General features: G+C 37.5%; 1 pseudogene; it reads left to right on the plus strand.

Moving 5' to 3' along the window:
- Positions 1–277: 277 nt before the first annotated feature.
- Positions 278–1,068, plus strand: LOC104983309 (annotated as a pseudogene).
- Positions 1,069–18,584: the final 17,516 nt, after the last annotated feature.

Consider the following 18,584-nt stretch of genomic DNA (forward strand, 5'->3'; position numbering starts at 1 on the left):
CACCACCTACCCCACTCTTGGATATGTACAGCCACTCAGGCATATGCATCCTATGGATAGCCCACTGATGTCAGTTATACCCAGGCTCAGAGGAATGCAGCCTATGGGCAGACCACATATGCAACTTCCTATGGGGAGCCTCCCAATGGATATTCTACTTGAACTGCACCCTCCACAAGGGTATTGTCAGCCTGTCCAGTATATGGTACTGCTGCTTATGATACAATCACTGTTACAGATATTACCAACCAGGCCTCTTATGCAGCTTATTCTGCATATGACACCTAGCTTGCTCAGCTATGGACAGCAGAGTAGCTACTATGGTCAACGAAGCAACTATGAGCAGCAGCCACCCACTAGTTACCCTTCATCCCCCAATGGATCCTATAGCCAGGTTCCAAGGCAATATAGGCAACACAGTGGCAGCTATGGGCTACACAATTCATTCCACACAACCACCCCAAGAGCACCCCACTCTCGTTTACAAGCAGGAGTCTGGAGGATGTTCCTGCCCAGAAGAGAACTGGAGAATGAGTGACCTGGTTTACCTGGGCAGAGGAAAATGGAGATTTGATTGTGGAAGTATGAGCAGAGGTGGGCAGGGAGGAAGATGAGGTAGAATGGTTGCTAGAGAGTGAGGTGGCTTCAATAAGCTTGGTGGACACATGGATGAAGGACAAGATCTTGATTTAGTCCCACTGTAGGTCAAGATGAAGACTCTGGTGACAGTTCAGTTTATGTTTAAGGACAGATTAAATGCCAGTGTGACATTAGATGATCTGGCAGACTTCTTTAAGCAGTGCAGAACTGTTAAAATTAAGGACTGGACAACCCATGATTCATGTCTACTTGGACAAACAAACAGGAAAACCCAAAGATTATGATGCTACAGTGTCTTATAAAGATCTGCCAAAATTGCTGTAGAGTGGTTTGATGGGGAAATTTTTAAGAGATTCTCTTGCAAAAAGGAAGCTTCCAATGAACAACATGTGGGAAGGAATGACACATTGTGAAGACAGATGGATGCCACTACCTCCTGAGGAGGTCCAGGGGCCTTGGAGGTCCTGAAGAACCCATGGATCACATGGAAGGTTGTGGAGTAGACAAAGAACCTTCTCACACAAGGCCCTGGGGTTTCCAAGGGAACCCATTTTGAGGAGGATACTGGAAGTGCCCTGATTCAGGGTGTGGAAGACAGAACTTCATCCAGAGTGCAACCAGTCTAAGGCCCCAAAACCCAAACACTTCCACCCGACATCTTTCCAACTCCTAGGTAGTGAATGTAGCAGGGGTGGCTCTGGTGGTAGGTGGGAAAGAAAAGGTAACATCATGGACCCTGGTGGTTCCAGTTCAGTTCAGTTCAGTCACTCAGTTGTGTCCGACTCTTTGTGACCCATGGACTACAGCATGCCAGGCCTCCCTGTCCATCACCAACTCCCGGAGTTTACTCCAACTTATGTCCATTGAGTCAGTGATGCCATCCAACCATCCCATCCTCTGTCGTCCTGTTCTCCTCCTGCCTTCAAAATTTCCCAGCATCAAAGTCTTTTCAAATGAATCAGTTCTTCACATCAGTTGGCCAAAGTATTAGAGTTTCAGCTTCAGCATCAGTTCTTCCAGTGAACAATCAGGACTGATTTCCTCTAGGATGGACAGGGTGGATCTTCTTGCAGCCCAAGGGACTCTCAAAAGTCTTCTGCAACACCACAGTTCAAAAGCATCAACTATTCAGCACTCAGCTTTCTTTATAGTCCAACTCTCGCATCCATACATGACCACTGGGAAAACCATGGCTTTGACTAAATGGGCTTTTGATGGCAAAGTAATATCTCTGCTTTTTAATATGATGTCTAGGTTCATCATAAATTTTCTTCCAAGGAGCAAGCGTCTTTTAATTTCATGGGTGAAGTCACCATCTGCAGTGATTTTGGAGCCCAGAAAAATAAAGTCAGCCATTGTTTCCACTGTTTCCCCATCTATTTGCCATGAAGTGATGGGACCAGATGTCATGATCTTAGTTTTCTGAATGTTGAGCTTTAAACCAACTTTTTCACTCCCCTCTTTCACTTTTATCAAGAGGCTCTTTAGTTTTTCACTTTCTGATATAAGGGTGGTGTCATCTGCATATCTGAGGTTATTGATATTTCTCCCAGCAATCTTGATTCCAGCTTGTGCTTCATCCAGCCCAGCATTTCTCATGATGTGCCTTGCATATAAGTTAAATAAGCAGGGTGACAATATACAGCCTTGACATACTCCTTTCCAAATTCAGAACCAATCTGTTGTTCCATGTCTAGTTCTAACTGTTGCTTCCTGACCTGTATACAGATTTCTCAGGAGGCAATAAGGTGGTCTGTTATTCACATCTCTTGAAGAATATTCCCACAGTTTGTTGTGATCCACACAGTCAAAGACTTTGATTTAGTCAATAAAGGAGAAGTAGATGTCTTTCTGGAGAAGGCAATGGCACCCCACTCCAGTACTCTTGCCTGGAAAATCCCATGGATGGAGAAGCCTGGTAGGCTGCAGTCCATGGGGTCGCAAAGAGTCAGACACGACTGAGTGACTTCAATTTCACTTTTCACTTTCATACATTGGAGAAGGAAATGGCAACCCACTCCAGTATTCTTGCCTGGAGAATCCTAGGGATGGGGGAGCCAGGGAGCTGCCGTCTATGGGGTTGCACAGAGTCGGACATGACTGAAGCGACTTAACAGCAACAGCAAGAGATGTCTTTCTGGAATTCTCTTTCTTTGTTGATTATCAAACGGATGTTGGCTATTTGATCTTTGGTTCCTCTGCCTTTTCTAAAACCAGCTTGAACATCTGGAAGTTCACAGTTCACATTTTCTTGAAGCCTGGCTTGGAGAATTTTGAGCATTACTTTACTAGTATGTGAGATGAGTGCAATTGTGAGGTAGTTTGAGCATTCTTTAGCATTGCCTTTCTTTGGGATTATAATGAAAACTGACCTTTTCCAGTCCTATGGCCACTGCTGAGTTTTCCAAATTTGCTGGCATATTGAGTACAGCACTTTCACAACATCATCTTTTAGGATTTGAAATAGCTCAGCTGGAATTCTATCACCTTCACTATCTTTATTGGCAGTGATGCATCTTCAGGCCCACCAACTTGAATTCACATTCCAGGATGTTTAGCTCTAGTTGAGTGATCACACCATTGTCATTATCTGGGTTTTAAAGATCTTTTTTGTATAGTTCTGTGTATTCTTGTCACCTCTTCTTAATATCTTCTGCTTCTATTAGGTCCATACCATTTCTGTCCTTTGTTGAACCCATCTTTGCATGAAATTTTCCCTTGGTTTCTCTAGTTTTCTTGAAGAGATCTCTAGACATTCCCATTCTATTGTTTTCCTCTATTTCTTTGCATTGATCACAAAGGAAGGCTTTCCTATCTCTCTCTGCTATTCTTTGGAATTCTGCATTCAAATGGGTATATCTTTCCTTTTCTCCTTTGCCTTTTGCTTCTCTTCTTTCCTGAGCTATTTGTAAGGCTTTCTCAGACAACCGTTTTGCCTTTTTGCACTTATTTTCCTTGGGGATGGTCTTGATCCCTGCCTTCTGTACAATGTCACAAACCTCTGTCCGTAGTTCTTCAGGCTCTCTATCAGATCTAATCCCTTGAATCTATTTGGGACTTCCACTGTATAATCATAAGGGATTTGATTTAGGTCATAACTGAATTGTCTAGTGGTTTTCCCTACTTTCTTCAATTTAAGTCTGAAGTTTGAAATAAGGAGTTTATGATCTAAGCCACAGTCACCTCCCAGTCTTTTTCTTGCTGACTGTGTAGCATTTCTTCATCTCTGGCTGCAAGGAATATAATCAATCTGATTTCAGTGTTGACCATCTGGTGATGTCCATATGTAGAGTCTTCTCTTGTGTTGTTGGAAGAGGGTGTTTGCTGTGACCAGTGTATTCTCTTGGCACAACTCTATTAGCCTTTGCCCTGCTTCATTTTGTACTCCAAGGCCAAGTTTATCTGTTACTCTAGATATTTCTTGACTTCCTACTTTTTCATTCCAGTCCCCTATAATGCAAAGGACATCTTTTTTGGGGTGTTAATTATAGAAGGTCTTGTGGGTCTTCATAGAATGATTCAACTTCAACTTCTTCAGCATTACTAGTCAGGGCATAGACTTAGATTACTGTGATATTGAATGGTTTGTTTTGTAAATGAACAGAGATGATTCTGTCATTTTTGAGACTGCATCAAAGTACTATATTTCAGACTTTTTTGTTGACTATGATAACTACTCCATTTCTTCTAAGGTATTCTTGCCTGCAGTAGTAGATATAATGGTCATCTGAGTTCAATTCAACCATTCCAATCCATTTCAGTTCGCTGATTCCTAAGATGTCAATGTGCACTCTTGCTATCCCTGTTTGACCACTTCCAATTTACCTTGATTCAAGGTTCCTATGCCATATTGCTCTTTACAGCATCGGACTTTACTTCCATCACCAGTCACATCCACAACTGGGTGTTATTTTTGCTTTGGCTCCGTCTCTTCACTCTTTCTGGAGTTATTTCTCCACTGATCTCCAGTAGCATATTGGGCACCCACTGCCCTGGGGAGTTCATCTTTCAGTGTTCTATCTTTTTGCCTTTTCATGTTGTCCATAGGGTTCTCACTAAAATGGGTTTGCCATACTTTTCTCCAGTGGATCACGTTTTGTCAGAACTTTCCACCATGACCCGTCTGTCTTGGGTGGCCCTACAGGGCATGGCTCATAGTTTCTTTGAGTTAGACAAGGCTGTGGGTCTGTGTCATCAGATTGGTTAGTTTCTTGTGAATGTGGTTTTCAGTCTGTCTGCTCTCTGATGGAGAAGGATAAGAGGCTTATGGAAGTTTCCTGATGGGAGAGACCGATCTAGAAGGAAATGGGGTCTTGCTCTGAATGGGTAGGGCCATGTTCAGTAAATCTTTAATCCAATTTTCTGTTGAAAAGTATGGCTGTGTTCCCACCCTTTTATTTACCTGGGGTGGAACTATGGTGGAGGTAATGAAGATAATGGTGACCTCCTTCAAAAGGACCCATGTAGGCACTGCTGCACTCAGTGCTCCCAGCCCTGCAGCAGGCCACCGCCAACCCACCCCTCCACCGGAAACTCCTGGACACTTATGGGCAAGTCTGGATCAGTTTCTTGTGTGGTCACTGCTCCTTTCTCCTGGGTCCTGGTGCACACAAGGTTCTGTTGTTGTTGGCAAAGAGTTTGTTTCCCAGTCCTGTGTAAGTTTTGGCATCTCTATGGTGGTTCCAGTGGAATGTTAAGAGGTTGCTGTTGGGACATTAAACATGGTGGCTTTAGTGGAAGAAAATAAGGTGATCTTGGGTGACCCCTAGGAACTTAGATGCAATAGAGGAGTGGTAGAAGAGGCAGGTGTGGAGGACCTGGAAAAATGGCTAAAGGTGAGCACCACAGGAATGCAGACACCAGTCCCACTGGACACAGAGACCCTGCAGAACTGCACTGACTACCAGATTTATTTTTTAAACCAGAAAATGTTTTGAATTACAATTCCATATTTACATTATTAGTCACAACATTATGATTATTCCTTGTCTGTTGTTGTTCAGTCACCAAATCATGTTTGACTTTTTGAAACCCCATGAACTGCAGAATACCAGGCTTCCCTGTTCTTCACTGTCTCTGGAATTAGATCAAATTCATGTCCATTGAGCTGGTGAGGCTATCCAACCATCTCATCATTTGCCTCCCTCTTCTCCTTTTACCTTCAATCTTTCCCAGCATCAGGGTCTTTTCTAATGAGTCAGTTCTTCGCATCACATGGCCAAAGTATTGGAGTTTCAGCTTCAGCATCATCCTTCCAATGAATATTCAGGGTTGATTTCCTTTCTGATTGACTGTCTTTGATCTCCTTGCTATCCAAGGGACTCTCAACAGTCTTCTCTAGCACCACAACTCAAAAGCATCAGTTTTTCAGTGCTCAGCCTTCTTTATCATCCAACACTCACGGCCATACACAACTATTGGAAAAATCATAGCTTTGACTATACAGACCTTTGTTGGCAAAGTTATGTCTTTGCTTTTTAATATACTGTCTAAATTTCCTTTTATGGAATTTGCCACCGCAGTGATTTTGGTGCCCTCCCCAAAAATAAAATATGTCACTGCTTCCACATTTTCCCCTTTTATTTGCCATGAAGTGAAGGGACCAGATGACATGTTCATAGTCTTTTGGAAGCTGAGTTTTAAGTTAGGTTTTTACTCTCTGCCTTTACTCTAATCAAGAAGTTTCTTATTTCCTCTTCACTTTCTACAATTAGAGTAGTCCTCTGCGTATCTGAGGTTGTTGTTATTTCTTTAAGCAATCTTGATTCCAGCTTGTGATTCACCCAGCCTGGCAATCCACAAGATGCATTCTGCATAGAAGCTAAATAATCAAAGTGATCATATGCAGCCTTGCTGTACTCCTTTCCCAATTTTGAACCAGTCAGTTGTTCCATGCCTCTTTCTAACTGTTGCTTCTTGACCTGCATAGAGATTTCTCAGGAGACAGATAAGGTAATGTGGTATTCCCATCTCTTTAAGAATTTTCCAAAGTTTATTGTGATCCACACAGTCAAAGGGTTTAGCATTGTCAATGAAGCAGAAGTAGATGTTTTTTTTTTTTTTCTGGAATTCCGTTGTTTTCTCTGTGATCCATCGAATGTTAACAATTTGATTTCTGGTTCCTCTTCCTTTTCTAAATCCAGTTTGTACATCTGAAAGTTCTCAGTTCACATACTATTGAAACATAGCTTGAAGGATTTGGGGCATAAACTTACTAGTATGAGAAATGAGTCCTTGTCTGTACTTTAGTATTTTTCTCCATTTGTGAAGAAACATTAAATAAGTTAAGTAGTAGTGTATGTTTGTTTGTTTTTTTCCTTCTTCTTCTTTTAAAGATGATTGTTTATGTGAAATTAAACAATGGAAACCCCTTGTGAGCATGCTCATTATCACTGTGGAGAAACAAGAGTGCTTCTAATTGTAAAAATGTTCATACTTGTGATTTGTTAAAAATAAAATTTCAAAGTTTTATAAACAAGCAAAACAAAACAAAACAAATAAATGTGTAGCTGTGCTCAATCATGGGTTCACAAGAGGCTTGGGGCTCAACCCCAAAGACTCTGATTGAGTCTTGGGTAAAGCCTGGGGAGATTTTAATGTTCAGTAGGCTTGAAAACCATTACTGTCCAAGTGCAATGGTTCTCAGATTGTCAAGTACATAGAAGTCATCTATGTACTGCAAAATATTTGCTGCAAAATAAAATTCTCCTTGAAAAGCAAATTTGAATTTAGGCAGTCTAAAAGTGAGACTAACACTTTTTTTTAATATAAAGGCTCAAATAGTGATGTTGCTGAGGGTAGCTATTCATTCTGGTTTGTTTAGCATGTTGTTGCTGTTGTTTATTGGTTAAGTCATTTCCAGCTCTTTTACAGCCCCATGGACTATTGCCCACCAGGCTCTTCTGCCTATGGGAATTCCCCAGCAAGAATACTGGAGTGAGAAGTCATTTCCTTCTCCAGGGGATATTCCTGACCCAAGAATCAAATTTGTGTCCTATATTGACAGGTGGATTATTTACCACCAAAAGCCCCCTTGTCTAGTGTATAGGGGTTTAACTATCAAACTAAGACTATTCTGGTAAATTGGGATAGTTGATATGCTTAGTTATAGGTCCATGAACCACACTGTATATCATAAGACCCCAAGTCAGAGGTTTTCAAACTGTGGTGTGCTTCAGAATCACCTTAAAGTCTTAGATGATACCTACACCCAAAACTTTTCCTTCTCTAGGTCTGGGGAGTTGTTCTGAGACTTTACATTTAGTAAAAGTACCTAGATGATGCCAATATTGCTAGTATAAGGACCACATGAAATAGTCATAATTTCTGTTTGCTGCAAATTAAAATTGCCTACAGAGTTTTTAAACTACTGATGCCTGGACCTTGTCCACACAGATTGTTTTGTGGACCCAAAAACTCATTGTATATGATTTGTGATTTTAAAATTCATTCCAAGTAATTTCCATGTTCAATCCAGACTGAGATTTATGGTGAATACATACATTACAATTATTCACAGTTCAAATACAAATTTATTTTTGTTTATTTAACATTTATGTTTATTTATGTCACTCTCTGTTCTATGAATGCAATATCATGCACGACTGAACAAAGATGAAATTCTGGATACATATCATGTTATTTCTTTTCCTGGATATTCTTATTTACTAAATTAAAAAAAAATGTGAATAAGATTCATAACATTCCCTCTTTGGAGTAGGTTGTATCTCTGTCATACTTTTAGCCACAAATCTTTGAAGACAAGTAGGACAAGAACTGCCCTCCTGGAACAAAGCCTATCTTTCCTCTTTGGCTTACTTTCCCCCGCTTCTCCTCTTTTCTTCTGAAACTTTTCCTTCTTTTAACAGATGGTTTCTCTCTGCCTCTCTCTCCCTCTCTCCTTTCTCTCTCCTTTAAACTGGCTTTGTCACAATTACCACCACCACCATGTATGCATGTGTGCTAAGTTGCTTCAGCTATATCAGTCTGTATGCAAACCTATGAACTATAGCCTGTCAGGCTCCTCTGTCCATGGGATTCTCCAGGAAAGAATACTGGAGTGGGTTGCTATGCCCTCTGCATAAAAATGAACAATTTCTAAAATCCATTTCCCTGATGTGGTTTCCTGTTCCCTGAGAGAAACTCTACTTACATCTTTTAACTGTTTCTTGTGATATTTACTGTTATACTTCTCAGAAATAACTCATACTGCTATCTGAGAATAAACACAATACATTGAATTTTTATGCAGATGATAAGAATTTAACTTTTTATATACTGCTACTCACAAATAAATCATTACTTTCCCTACTATCCTTTCAATATATTTGTGTTATTCTTTTAGGATTAAACCAATATTCAATATATGTTATTATGAGCATAATTTATTCACAGTTGAATCACAACTCATACACAATTATTTTTTCCTTTCTGTAAAATTTTTGTTTTCCCTGGTGTTCATAATTGCCTTTTTGTTTGTTTGTGGGCTTATTTTTCTACATATACATAACTATTTCATCTCCAAATACTCGTACACAAATATACTTGTATGAAAGTAAAAAAAAAAAAAAAAGTGAAAATGTTAGTTACTCAGTTGTGTTCAACTCTTTGCCACCCCATGGTTTGTAGCCCACCAGGCTTCTCTGTCCATGGAATTCTCCAGGCAAGAATATTGGAGTGGGGAGCCATTCTCTTATCCAGGGGATCTTCCTGACCCAAGGATCGAACCTGGGTCTCCCACATTGCAGGCATATTCTTTACTATCTGAGTAGCTATTTTAGAATTTTCTCTTTTCTTGTTTTGTTAATTTACTGTTCATGAGTTGCTTATTTTAAGGATCACTTGTCCTTTGTTCCAGTCTCAACTGGAGTCCTGTCAACCTGTAGCCATTGTTTGGTTGAAGCATATACTTGAGTAGTTTTCTGAGATAATGTGTGAAAGGTAAATTTTATTTTGGATGATGCTGTGTGAAATGCTGATGTATGGCAAGGGCCATAACAATGTTGTAAAGCAATTATTGTTCAATTAAAATAAATAAATAAAAATTTAAAAATTAGGCTTATTTATTTATAAGGAATATGATTCTAGGTTGATTCTAAATGTTTCTTTGTAGGAGTTGTTTCTTATCATGATGAGTTTTTGATGAATTAGTGGGGAAGCCGGCGATCTCCCTAACTCCTCTGCCATCTTCCTGTCAGTCTCTGACTATGCTTTTCTCTAAAAATTTTAGAGTTTTTGGTCTTAAAGTTAGGTCTTTAATCCATTTTGAGTTTATCTTTGTGTATAGTTTTAGGTAGTGTTCTAATTTCATTCTTTTACATGCAGCTGTCCAGTTTTTCCAGTAACACTTATTGAAAAGACTCTTTTTTCCCTATTATGTATTCTTGGCTCCTTTGTCAAAAATAAGGTATCCATAGGTGTGTGAGCTTATCTCTAGGCTTTCTGTCTTGTTCCATTGGTTCATATTTCTGTTTTAGTGCCTGTACCATGCAGTCTTGATGACTATAGCTTTATAGTGTAGACTAAAATCAGGAAGGTTGATTCCTCCAGCTCCATGCTTCTTTCTCAAGTTTGTTTTAGATATTCAGGGTCTTTTCTGTTTCCAGACATTTTTTTTTTCTTTTTCGTAAATCACACGGTTTATTCCCCTTACATATTTCCACCTTTGTATTAGCCTTCTGTGGTGCTGTGGAGTTTTCCTCTTTGTGTTTCTTGTCAAAAAAATATATTTTTTTAAAGATTTTTTCCCTCTTTTTCACCTTTTTTCCCCCCCCTTGAGGAGGTTATTTTATTTTGTTTTTAATATAGTCAACTGTTTTACCTATAGTTCTTTACCATCTGTAGCTATTCCTGAATATATATAATTTTTTTCCACATGCATATATTTTTCTTTGTTTTTCTATTTTATCTTTTCTTTCTTTTTTAGTCCCCCATTCCACCCCCTCCTTTTATCTTTTCCCTCCTTTCTCTTCTTTTATTCTCTCTTTTTTCCTTCTCCATTTTATCCTCCACTCATATTTTCTCACTGAGTAAGTCAAATTGTTGAGCTCTCTTTGCTATATTCCACAGTTGGCCCTCTGCTAATGCTCAGATTTCCAGATTGAACATTATCTAACTCTTCTTTTAATTGGTTGATATCACTCTGGTTTTTCTTGCTCACTAAGTCAATCTCCTGTACTCATATTTAGAACACTTTGGTTATAACTGCATGTGTGGAAGTGTGCATATATGTTCCATTATTTCCATAATTACCTTGGAATTGATCTCCCCCTAGAACACAGGCACAAGTCACCCCTAATAAGAAATTAGCACAGACCACCCAACCAACATTTCCCTCCAAAGGCAAAAACCAAAGGGAAGAAATAATACAATGCTAAAGCCTGAGAAAAGGAGACCTCAAGTGTCTCCTTGAGAGCAGCAAGTGAAAAAAAAAAAAAAAAAAGGAGCAAGTGGGAAAAAAAAAAAGGAGCAAGTGAAAAAAAAAATTATGAAGAGACAGAGAAATACAACACAAATGAAAGAGCAAGGTAGACACTCACAAGACTAAATAAAGAAAGAGGAAATAAGCAATCTCCCTGAAAGAGAATTCAGAATAATGATAGTAAAGTTGCTCTAAAGATTGAAAATAGAATGGAGAAAAGGCAATAATTATTTAATACAATCATCAAGGACATAGAAGAAATAAAGAATAAGCAAAAAGAGATGAATAACACAATCACTGAAATTAAAAACACTCTAGAAGGAACCAATAGCAGAATAACTGAGGTAGAGGAACAGACAAGTGAGCTGGAGTAGAAAATGGTGGCAGTAACTGCTGAAGAGCAGAATAAAGTAAAAGGAATGAAAAGAATTGAGGATAGCCTTGGAGACATTTGGGACAATAGTAAGCACAACAAAGTTTGAGTTATAGGGGTCCCAGAGGAAGAAGAAAAAAACAAAGACACTGAGAAAATTTTTGAAGTAATTATAGTTGAAAACTTCCCCAACATGTGAAAGGAAATAGTCAACCAAGTTCAAGAAGCACATGACAACTCAAAACCTATGGGATTCAGCAAAAACAGTTCTAAGAGGGAAGTTTATAGCGATACAATCATACCTCAAGAAACAAGAAAAGCATTGAATAAACAGTTTAACTCTACATCTAAATCAGCTGGAAAAAGAAGGAAAAAGAACCCCAAAGTCAGCAAAAGGAAAGACAGCATAAAATTCAAAGCAGAAACAAGTGAAAAAGAAGTGAAGAAAATAATAGAAAAGATTAATAAAACTAAAGGCTTGTTCTTTGAGAATATAAACAAAATTGACAAACCACTAGCCAGACTCTTCAAGAAAAAAAGGGAGAAAAATCAAATCACAAAATTAGAATTGAAAAAAAAATTACAACAAATAACACAAAAATACAAGGTATCATAAAAGAGTATTATGAGCAACTATATGCTAATAAAATGGACAACCTAGAGGAAATGGACAGATTCTTAGAAAAGGTCAACCTCCAAAGACTGAACCCAGAAGAAATAGAAAACCTGAACAACCCAGTTGCAAACACTGAAATTGAAACAGTTATCAAAAATCTTCCAAAAAAACAAAAGCCCACGGCCAGATGGCTTCACAGGAGAATTCTATCAAACATTTAGAGATGAGCCAATGCTTATATTTCTGAAACTCTTCCAAAAAAACTGCAGAAAAAGGAACACATCCAAATTCATTCTATGAAACGACCATCACTCTGATACCAAAACAAGGCAAAGACAACAGGAAAAAAGAAAATTACAGGCCAATATCTGATGAATATAGATGCAAAAATCCTCAACAAAATTCTAGCAAACAGAATTCAACAGGATGTTAAAAAAAGCTCATAAGCCATGATCAAGTCGGGTTTATTCCAGGGATGCAAGGATTCTTCGATATACACAAATTAATCAACATGATAAACCATATTAACAAATAGAAAGATAAAAACCATATGATCATTTAAATAGATGTGAAAATGACTTTGACAAAATTCAGCATCCATTTATGATATAAAACACTTCAAAAAATGGACATAGAAGAAAACCACCTCAGCATACTGCTACTGCTGCTAAGTCACTTCAGTCATGTCCAACTCTGTGTGACCCTATAGATGGCAGCCCACCAGGCTCCCCCATCCCTGGGGTTCTCCAGGCAAGAACACTGGAATGGGTTGCCATTTCCTTCACCGATGCATGAAAGTGAAAAGTGAAAGTGAAGTCCCTTAGTTGTGTCCGACTCTTCTAGACCCCATGGACTGCAGCCTACGAGGCTCTTCCACCCATGGGATTTTCCAGGCAAGAGTACAGGAGTGGCATGCCATTGCCTTCTCTGCACCTCAGCATAGTAAAGGCCATATATGAAAATCCTACAGCAAACATTATTCTCAATGGTGAAAGACTAAAAGCATTACCTCTAAAATCAGAAACAAGAGAAGGGTACCCACTCTCACCGCTATTATCCAGCATATTTTCGGAAGTCCTAGCTGCAGCAGTTAGAGAAGAAGAAGAAATTAAAGGAATCCAGATTGGAAAAGAAGTAAAACTCTCACTGTTTGCAGATGATATGATACTAGGCATAGAAAACCCAAAAGAAATCATCAGAAAATTGCTAGATTTGATCAGTGCATTTGGCAAAGTCACAGGATACAAGGACAATACACAGAAATCACTTGCACTCCTATATATTAGCAATAAAAAATCAGAAGAAGAAATTAAATAATTAATCCCATTCACCATTGCAACAAAAATAATAAAATATTTAGGAATAAATGTACCTAAGGAGACAAAATAATTGCATAGAGAAAACTATAATAAGTTGATGAAAGAAATCAAAGATGACATAAACAGATGGAGAGATATTCTTTGTTCCTGGATAGGAAGAATCAATATTGTAAAAATGAGGATACTACCAAATGCAATGTATACGATTCCTATCAAATTACCAATGGCATTTTTCTCAGAACTAGGACAAAAACATTCACAATTCATATGGAAACACAAAAGACCCTGAATAGCTAAAGCAGTCTTGAGAACAAAGAATGAGCTGGAGGAATCAATCTTCCTTACTTCAGACTATACTACAAAGCTACATCATCAGGAGAGTTTGGTACTGCAACAAACAAAAACAGAAATACAAAGCAATGTAACAAGATAGAGAACATACAGATAAACCTACACACCTATGGGTAACTTATTTTCGACAAAGGGGGAAAGAATATACAATGGGGCAAAGATAGCCTCTTCAATAAGTGGTGCTGGGAAAACTGAACAGCTATGTGTCAAAGAATGAAATCAGAACACTTCCTAATGCCATACACAATGATAAACTCAAAATGGAAATAACCACCCAAGTTGAAGAAAGAGTCCCAAACTGGATAAACCCAAGGAGAGGAGAAAGACGCCAAGATATATTAATCAAATTGAAAAAATTAAATGCAAAGAGAAATATAAGAGCAGCAAGGGAAAAGCAACAAATAATGTACATGGGTATCTCCATAAGGATGACAGCTGATCTTTCAATAGAAACTCTTCAGGCCAGAAGGGAATTTCAGGGTATATAAAGTGATGAAAGAGAAAAACCTACAACCAAGATTACTTACCCAACAAGGATCTCATTCACATTTGAAGAAGAAATCAAAAGCTTTACAGACCAGCAAAAGCTGAGATAATTCAGCACCACCAAATCAGCTATCCAACAAATGCTAAAGGATGTTCTTTAGACAGGAAACACAGTAAAGGTTTATAAAAATGAACCTCAAATCATTAAGTAAATGGTAACAGGATCATACTCATCAATAGTTACCTTAAACATAAATGGTTTAAATACTCCAACCAAAAGACAAAGAGTGACTATGTGGATCCAGATGCAAAACCCCTAGATATGCTGTCTACTAGAGACCTACCTCAAATCTAGAGATACATACAGATTGAAAGTGAGAAACTGGAAAAATATATTTCGTGCAAACGGAGACCAAAAGAAAATGGGAGTAGCAATACTCATATGAGATAAAATTAACTTTGAATTTGACAGTAGCACAGTAGTAGTGGCTGACTTTAATAATCAACTCACACTAATGGATAAATCAACAAAACAGAAAATTAACAAGGAAGCACAAGCATTAAATGATATATGGGCCAGTTGGACCTAATTGATATCTACAGGGAATTTCACCCCAAAACAATGGATTTCATCTTTTTCTGAAGTGCATACGGAGCGTACTCCAGGATAGACCATATTCTGGTCCACAAATCTAGCCTTGGTAAATTAAAAAAAAAAAAAAATAGTTGAAGTCATTTCAAGAATCTTTTCTGATCACAATGTGGTAAGATTAGATATCCACTACAGGGGAAAAAAGCTATATAAAACACAAACATATGGAGGTTAAACAACACTCTTTTGAATAGCCAATAGATCACTGAAGAAATTAAAAAGGAAATAAAAATATACATGGAAACAAATGATAATGAAAACACGATGAACCAAAACCCAGCAGAGTCAGTAAAAGTAGTGTTAAGAAGGAAGTCCATAGCAATACAAGCCCACCTCAAGAAACAAGAGAAATATCAAATAAACAACCTAAATGTACACCTAAAGCTAATGGAAAAAGAACAAAAACACCCAAAGTTAGTAGAAAGAAAAAAAAAATCATAAAAATCAGATCAGAAACAAGTGAGAAAGGAATGATGGAGACCATAGCAAAGATCACAAAACTAAAAGCTTGTTCTTTAAGAAGATAAACAAAATAAACAAACTATTAGCCAGACTCCTCAATAAAAATAGAGAGAAAATTCAAATCAATAAAATTAGAAATAAAAATGGAGAAATCATAATAGACAACACAGACATACAAAAGATCATAAAAGACTACTTTGAAGAACTATATGTCAATAAAATGGACAACTTGGAAGAAATGGACACGTTCTTAGAAAAGTATAACCTTTCAAAACTGAATCAGAAAGAAATACAAATTCTGAACAGACCAATTCCAAGCATAGAGACTGCAACTGCAAAAAAAATTTTTCCAACAAACAAAAGCCCAAGACCAGATTCCTTCAGAGATGAATTCAACCAAAAACTTAAGAAAATAGCTAACACCTATTTTACTCAAACTCCTTCAGAAAAATTCTAGAGGAAGAAAAACTCCCAAACTCATTCTGTAAGGCCACTGTCACCGTGATACCAAAACCGGACAAATATGCCATAAAAAAAGAAAACTGCAGGTCAATATCACTGATGAACATGGAAGCAAACATCCTTAACAAAATTCTAGCATATAACAACATATCAAAAAGATCATACATCATGACCAAGTGGGCTTTATCCCAGAGATGCAAAAATCCTTCAATATTTGCAAATCAATCAATGTGATACACCATATTAACAAACTGAAATATAAAAGCCATATGATTACCTCAATAGAAGCAGAGAAAGCTTTTGACAAAATTCAATACCCATTTATGATAAAAACTCCCAAGAAAGCAGGCTTAGAAGGAACATATCTTTACATAATAAAATCCATATATGAAAAAACCTGCAGCGAACCTTGTCCTCAATGGAGAACAATTGAAAGCATTTCCTCTAAAATCAGGAACAAGAAAAGGGTGCCCACTCACCAATACTGTTCAGCGTAGCTTTGGAGTTGCTAACCACAGCAATCCGAGAGGAGAAATAAAAATGAATCCAGATTGGAAAAGAAGTAAAACTCTCACTGCTTGCAGATTACATAATCCTCTACATAGAAAACCCTAAAGATGTCACCAGAAAATTACTAGAGTTAATCAATAAACATAGTAAAGTTGCAGGATATAAAATTAATACACAGAAATCCCTTCGATTCCTATACACCAGCAATGAAAAACAGAAAAAGAAAGAAACAATCCCATTCACCATTGCAACATAAAGAATTAAATACTTCAGAATAATTTTTCTTAAAGAAACAAAAGACCTGCATATAGAAAACTATAAAACACTGATGAAAGAAATCAAAGATGACACAAATAGATGGAGAAACATGCCATGTTCATGGATTGGAAGAATCAGTAGAGTGAAAATGAGTGTACTAGCAAAGCAATCTATAGATTCAACACACTCCCTATCAAACTACCAATGGTATTTTTTTTAAAGAATTAGAGCAAATACTTTCACAATTTGTGTGGAAACACATATAACCTCAAATAAACAAAGAATATTGAGAATATTCTTATTGAGAAATAAGAATGGAACTGGAGGAATCAACCTTCCTGACTTCAGATTATACTACAAAGCTACTTTCACCAAGACAGTATGGTATCGGCGCAAAGACAGAAATATAGATCAATGAAAAAAAAAAGATAGAAAGCCCAGAGATAAATCCAATGGACACCTTATCTTTGACAAAGGAGGCAAAAATATACAATGGAGAAAAAACAGCTTCTTCAACAAGTAGTGCTGGTAAATCTGGTCAACCATGTGTATAAGAATGAAACTAGGACACTTTGAAACACTATACACAAAACTATACACAAAAATAAACACAAAATGGATAAAAGATCTAAATGTAATGCCAGAAACTTTAAAACTCTTAGAGGAAAGCATAGGCAGAACACTCTCTGATATAAATCACAGCAAGATCCTCTATGACCCACTTCCTAAAGTAATGGAAATAGAAACAAAAATAAACAAATGAGGCCTAATTAAATTTAAAAGCTTTTGCACAATGAAGGAAACTATAAGAAGGTGAAAAGACAGCATTCAGAATGGGAGAAAATAACAACCCAAAGAAACAACTGTCAAAGAATTAATTTCTAATATATACAAGCAGCTCATGCAGCTTACCAGAAAAACGAACAAGCCAATCAAAAAGTCAGCAAAAGAACTAAACAGACATTTCTCCAAAGAAGACAGTCAGATGGCTAATAAACACATGAAAAGATGGACATCACTCATTATTAAAGTAATGCAAATCACGACCACAATGAGGTATCATCTTATACTGGTCAGAATGGCTGCTATCAAAAAGTCTGCTGCTGCTGCTGCTGCTAAACCACTTCAGTCATGTCCGACTCTGTGCGACTCCGTAAATGGCAGCCCACCGGGCTCCCCCGTTCCTGGGATTCTCCAGGCAAGAACACTGGAGTGGGTTGCCATTTTCTTCTCCAATGCATAAAAGTGAAAAGTGAAAGTGAAGTCGTTCAGTTGTGTTTGACTCTTAGCGACCCCATGGACTGCAGCCCACCAGGCTCCTCCATCCATGGGATTTTCCAGGCAAGAGTACTGGAGTGGGGTGCCATCGCCTTCTCTGATCAAAAAGTCTACAAACAATGAATTCTGGAGAGGTGTGGAGAAAAGGAAACTGTCTGACACTGTTGGTGGGAATGCAAAACGGTGCATCTACTATGTAGAACAGTGTGGAGAATACTTAAAACATGAAATAATTAAAAAAAATAAATTATACAAATATGGAAGTACTTCCAAAATTTTATAGATTCAATACATTATCTTTCAAAATATCAGTTGATGTTTTTACAGATATTGACAAGGTGACAAGCCCAAAGACAAGATGACCTTAAATTTTATATACACATCCACTGGATTCAAAAACAATTATGATCCTGGGGGGGGAAAAAAAAGGCTAGAAGACTCACAATGTGTGATTTCAAAACTTAGAAGTTATGATAATAAATATTATAAGTACAGACATACAGATAGAATATAATTAAGAATTCAGAAATAAATTTCATATTTGTGGTCAACTGACTTTTGACAAAGATTCTGTGACAAGTCAATGGAGAAAAAATAGTCTTTAAATAAGTAGAGGTGGGGAAACTGGATATCCATATGCAAGCACTGAAGTTGAACGATTTAATGACATCATACACAAAAATTGACTAAAAATGGATCATAGACCTAAATATAGGAGTTGAAATTTCAAAATTCTAGAAGAAAACAGGTGTAAGTCTTACAAATTTGAATTAGATAATAGCATCTTAGATAAGACA

This window comes from Bison bison, unplaced genomic scaffold, assembly GCF_000754665.1.
Source record: "Bison bison bison isolate TAMUID 2011002044 unplaced genomic scaffold, Bison_UMD1.0 scf7180017862185, whole genome shotgun sequence".
In the NCBI taxonomy this organism is placed as follows: domain Eukaryota; kingdom Metazoa; phylum Chordata; class Mammalia; order Artiodactyla; family Bovidae; genus Bison; species Bison bison.